Raw genomic sequence first — 6,000 nt, forward strand, 5'->3', positions numbered from 1 at the left:
TAACAATCTCAGATATGCAGATGATACCACTTTGATGGCTGAAAGCGAAGAGGAACTGAGGAGCCTTGTGATGAAGGTGAAAGAAGAAAGTACAAAAGTTGGCTTGCAGCTAAACCTAAAAAAAAACAAGGTTATGGCAACCAGCTTGATTGATAACTGGCAAATAGAGGGAGAAAATGTAGAAGCAGTGAAAGACTTTGTATTTCTAGGTGCGAAGATTACTGCAGATGCTGACTGCAGTCAGGAAATCAGAAGACGCTTAATCCTTGGGAGAAGAGCAATGACAAATCTTGATAAAATAGTTAAGAGCAGAGACATCACACTGACAACAAAGGTCCGCATAGTTAAAGCAATGGTGTTCCCCGTAGTAACATATGGCTGCGAGAGCTGGACCATAAGGAAGGCTGAGAGAAGGAAGATTGATGCTTTGGAACTGTGGTGCTGGAAGAAAATTCTGAGAGTGCCTTGGACTGCAAGAAGATCAAACCAGTCCATCCTCCAGGAAATAAAGCCAGACTGCTCATTTGAGGGAATGATATTAAAGACAAAAGTGAAATACTTTGGCCACATAATGAGAAGACAGGACACCCTGGAGAAGATGCTGATGCTAGGGAGAGTGGAGGGCAAAAGGAAGAGGGGCTGACTAAGGGCAAGGTGGATGGATGATATTCTAGAGGTGACGGACTCGTCCCTGGGGGAGCTGGGGGTGTTGACGACCGACAGGAAGCTCTGGCGTGGGCTGGTCCATGGAGTCACGAAGAGTCGGAAGCGACTAAACGAATAAACAACAAAGCTTTCCTATTCTATTTTAGATCCACATAAAGTCATAGGTTCAAAGTTTTGACCTGAGATGGCATATTTACCATTTATAAAATAGTTTTGTAACATTAATTAGTAACCTAAGAAATGGTTCCAATAGGAATAAAAGCTTTAATTCTCTTATTTTAGGTGAATCACCATTTTATAAATAAAAAGTTTTATAAATAAACATGTATTTACATGTTTAGGACTTTAAAATTACTTTAAAATAATACATTGGCTATTTTTTAAACTAACATTTATGTTAACGTTTTTCTGCGCTCTTTTGTCATTAAAAACCTGAAGCATATGTTATTGAATTCTCAGCTCTCAAAATAAAAGCTTTGCTTAAATGTGAAGAGCCGATCTAACTATTGCTATCTCGCTTTTGTAATACACTTGCACTAGGGACAGAGGAGATAAGCAAAACTGCTATTGAACCGGGGCAAAGACCTGAAGGTAGCTTTATGATTGGACCAAGCCGCCCCTCAGGGGACATGCATCATGTCTCAGGCACGTATAAAAGCTCCCAACACCTCCATCGTGTGTGGGTCATGCGGTTTCCCAAGTGAAGCCTGTATTGAACACCCAGCCGTTTGTTTGATCAAATAAACTGTTGTTGAAATTAAATACGTGTTGTCTGAAGTGTCTGCATTGGGAAGTAAAGGTACTTCAGACGTTGGGACTCTACATTTTTGGTGCCCAATATGGGGCTCGAAGGCAAATTCCTTCGGGCCGTGAAACCGACCTTTAAGGTCGGTTTGCCTTCGTCTACGGATCCCGGGGAAAACCGCCCTCAGTAAGCAACGACGTGGTGGTGCGCCCAGGACCAATTGTTTGGTGACCTCATTGAATAGAGGCGGGCGGCAGACCTCGTGGATTCCGAACCCGAACGCCAAAACAACATGTATTTTAAAAGGGAAGAAGGGTGGGGGGCAGAAAACGCATTGGGAAACCAGGATATTCAGTACAGGTAAGGCATTTTTATTTTATATTTCTCCAAGATAGAAAAGGGAGGGGGCAGTGGTTGAAAAGGCTGACGGGCCCATACCTCGAGCTGACGGAAAGGCCCGAGAAACCTCCAAGGGTGGAGAAACAAGGATTTAACAGAGGAAGATGGGTAACGAAGCTTCAAGTTTGAGGAAAATGACTTGTGGGAAGCCAGGGAAACTGGTGGGTGAGGAAAACGCCCCCCTATCGTGTATATTAAAGCATTTTAAAGAACTATATCCCCGATTGGTGTATAAAATGAATTTGAAGCCTGACAGTTTGAAGTTCTTGTGCAGCCACGTTTGGCCAAGCTGCTTCCTAGGGACAGGCCGCCTAAAATGGCCGCCTGGCCGGACCCTATTGGAAGAAATTATACATGATATGGAGGTCTTTTTGGCAACCCAAGGGAAAACGGAGGAACAAGACTATCTGGGGTTCTTTTCGAATCTAGATGAATGAAAGGATCTACAGCATAAGTGTGACCTTAGGAAAAGGGTGGATAAAACGGCGCTAACTTGTCCTGTGAGGGTCTGTTTGGACCCCACGGATGAGGAGGAAAGGTAATTTCCTCCGCCATATCGTCAGCCCACTGCTCCCCTCCCTCGGGACTCTTTACCCTCTCCTGCCGTGGTAGAACCCCATGCACCCAGAGAGTCTCTTATTGCTAGCCCTCCCCACACTCGTTCCGGCCATCCCTATGCCTCAACTTCGATGGCTTACTTATTGGCGCCCTTGAGGCAGGTGCTGACAGGGGATGGATTGACCTTCATCCATACCCCTTTCTCCACCACCGATCTCTTTAACTGGAAGGAAGGCCTTCCCCCTTACAGGGAATCACCCCAAAGATACGTGGATCTAGTGGAGCGGATAATAGCGACCCACCGCCCCACTGTCCCTGATCTCTTTACTTTGTTGTCTGGCCTTTTAGGGGCTGAAGATAAATGACAAGTCCTAAAAGCCACTAGTGAACATTACGCCCCTTTACAGGCTGTGGCAGCTGAATGGCACGATCCCGACGCTGCCTGGCTGTTGCCCCACGTGCTTTTGAACCCAACATACTAGGTGGATGCCAATAACCCGCATGGTCTTATGGCCCTTAATCATGCTAGGCAGGCCATCCTCCAGGGCCTTAAAACAGGGGTCCCCAAGACGGTGAATTTCCACCAGGTTCACCAGATATTACAGGAGCCAAAGGAATCTCCCACAGATTTCCTTAATCGCCTGAAGGATGGTTTTCGCCAGTACACTGATCTAGACCTGGATGCCCCTGGCAATGAGGTTATCTTAAAAATGACCTTCATAGGGCAGTCAGCCCCAGACATAAGAAGAAAATTGCAGAAGTTGGAGGCCCCCACCACAGAGGGCCTAGAGAAACTGATTCAGTTAGCCTTCACTGCATATGCGCTCCGAGATGAGGAAGAAGAGAAGAAGGAGGAGAAGAAAATGCGCTGTCAGGCACATTTATTAGCTGTCGCCCTCCAGAGTCCCCCGCGCCCCTCTTCGGGCCAAGACCCTCACCCATGGGAGCCTAGACCCCTGATTGTGTGGGGAGGTTTCCTGGCACCCCTCGGGTGGGACCAGTGTGCCCTCTGTAAGCAAGTGGGGCATTGGCGTAATGAATGCCCCTGGAATCGGGGAGGTCAGGGCCCACCCCCACAACCTTGGAAGGGAGGGCCACCTCGTCAGATGTTTCAGGGGGAGGTAGAGGACATGCCCAATTCCTTCTGATGTTCCTCCAGGGGCGGCCCTCTTCTCCCCTGAGCCCCTGGTGGAGTTGGAAATTGGGGGAAAGTTATGTAAATTCCTCATTGATACGGGGGCAACTTTCAGTGTCCTCTGTGACGCTCCTTCCCAAGCATATTTGGGATGTCAGGTTCCCGTGACCGGGATATCGGGAGAAGATCGGCAAGCCATCGTGACCACCCCCTTGCCGGTGGAGGGCCCCGGGATTCCACCCCAAATGGATCACCCCTTCCTAATACTGCCTGAATGTCCCGTGAACCTCTTGGGCCGGGACCTACTCACTAAATTACAAGCAACTGTCTCCTTTTCCCCTAACGGGTCCGTTCTGACCTTTGCTCCTGATCGGTCTTATGTACTCTTCCTGGGTAAAGGGGGCAGAGCAAGCTTGGCCCTAGATGAATTACCAGTGGATTCGAAAATCTGGTACTCCAGAACCCCTGGATTTGCCAAATTTGCTATCCCCCACCAGGCTAAACTGTTGCCTGGGGCACTGCCTGTTGCCATCTGGCAATATCCCATTTTGCAAAATGCTAGGAAAGGGATTCAGCCCCTCATTTCCTTGTTTCAACAAACTGGATTACTAGTAGTGTGTGAGTCGCCATGGTCCACCCCTATTTTTCCAGTTCCTAAGCCTAACAGAACCTGGAGCTTTGTCCAGGACCTGAGGGAGGTAAATGCCCGAGGATTCCCCTCCACCCTGTGGTTGCCAACCCATATACCATTTTGACTACCCTGACCAGGTCACAAGTCTGGTATACAGTGATAGATTTAAGGATGCATTCTTTTGCATTCCCCTGGCCCAGGAGAGCCAGCCTTTGTTTGCTTTTGAGGGGCAGGAACCCTATACCCACCAGACCACTCAGTTGACCTGGACCCGGGATATAGGAATAGCCCCACGGTGTTCGCAGCAGCCTTAAGCCGAGATCTTGCAGAATTCTTGGCTGCCCCAGCCTCCCTCCTCCAGTATGTAGATGACCTGCTACTGGCAGCTGAGACGAGAGAGGTATGCACCCAAATTGGGATCAGACTTCTGAACCATCTGGCTAAGCAGGGATACACAGTCTCCAAGGGAAAGGTCCAATGGGTTACCCAGGAGGTTCAGTACTTGGGATATGTGATAAAACAAGGCTTTTGCTCTCTACACCCTAGTCGCTTGAGAGCGGTAGCAGCCTTACAAGAGCCCCAAAACCTCAAACAGCTGAGGTCATTCCTGGGTGTTACTGGGTTCGCCCGTCTGTGGGTACCCGGCTACTCCCTGATGGCTAAGCCCTTATACGGCTTGACTCAAAAGGATGTGGCATGGGATTGGATGGAAGAGCACAGACAGGCCTGGGCTGGCCTTAAAAATGCATTAGCTCAAACAGCAGCCCTTGTGCTTCCGGACCAGAGCCGACCCTTTTCTCTCTATGTTACCGAGCAACGAGGATATGCCCTGGGGGTGTTGATTCAACACCTGGGGATGGAGCAGTTGCTCATGGCCTATTCGTCACGGACTCTGGACCCGGTGACCCTTGGTTGGCCCACTTGCTTAAGGGCTGTGGCGGCCACAGCCATTCTGATCCAGGAGGCCCAGAAGATAGCTCTGGGGGCGCCTATGAGGGTATACAGCCCCCACTCAGTAGCCACCCTGTTGGAACAGAAATTACCTGCCTGGGCTACTGCGGCCCAGGTATCCAAATACATGAGCTTGATCCTAGAGCAGGAGAACATTTCCCTGTGCCGCACCAATCAACTCAACCCCGCCACTTTGCTGCCTGTACCCGAAGCACCGAGCCAGCCGCACGATTGCCTCTAGGCCCTCGAGACCGTGGTGGGCATCCGCCCAGATCTAGTTGCAGAACCCCTCGAATGGGCGGATGGGTGTCTATGGACTGATGGGTCATTCGTGGAAAACGGAGTTCGTCACACGGGCTTCACCATCGTTACTGAAGATGGCTTGCTGTACAGGGAAAAGCTGCCAACCCATTTCTCCGCCCAAGCGGCCAAACTGTTGGCGCTCATCAAGACATGCGAGCTATCTGAGGGATTGCGAGTGACCATTTTTGTCAATAGCCATTTTGCCTTCCTAGCGGCCCATATGCATTGTGCTTTGTGGAAGGCCCAGGGTTTCCGCAGGCCTGATGGGAAGCCATTGAAATTCAGGATCCTACTGGAGGAACTTATGAGTGCAATACGAAGACCAAAAGAACTGGCCATTGTCCATTGTCACGGCCATCAGGCAGGGGACTCTTGGGTCGCAAAAGGCAACTGGGCAGCTGACTTTTCACAAGGCAGATGGCCCGTGAAGGAACTACCCAAGAATCCCAACGGATCCTGTCACTTCTCCCTTCCTTCCCACACGAGGACCTCCCGCCTCTTTATACAACAAAATTCACAGGAGCTCACGGGTGGGGAGGGAAACATCTCTCTGTATATTCGTAAATTGTCGCAGGTCCTGTCTGATTTGCATTCCCAGGTTGCTGCTGCATT

Source organism: Candoia aspera, chromosome 1 (genome assembly GCF_035149785.1).
Source record: "Candoia aspera isolate rCanAsp1 chromosome 1, rCanAsp1.hap2, whole genome shotgun sequence".
NCBI lineage: Eukaryota > Metazoa > Chordata > Lepidosauria > Squamata > Boidae > Candoia > Candoia aspera.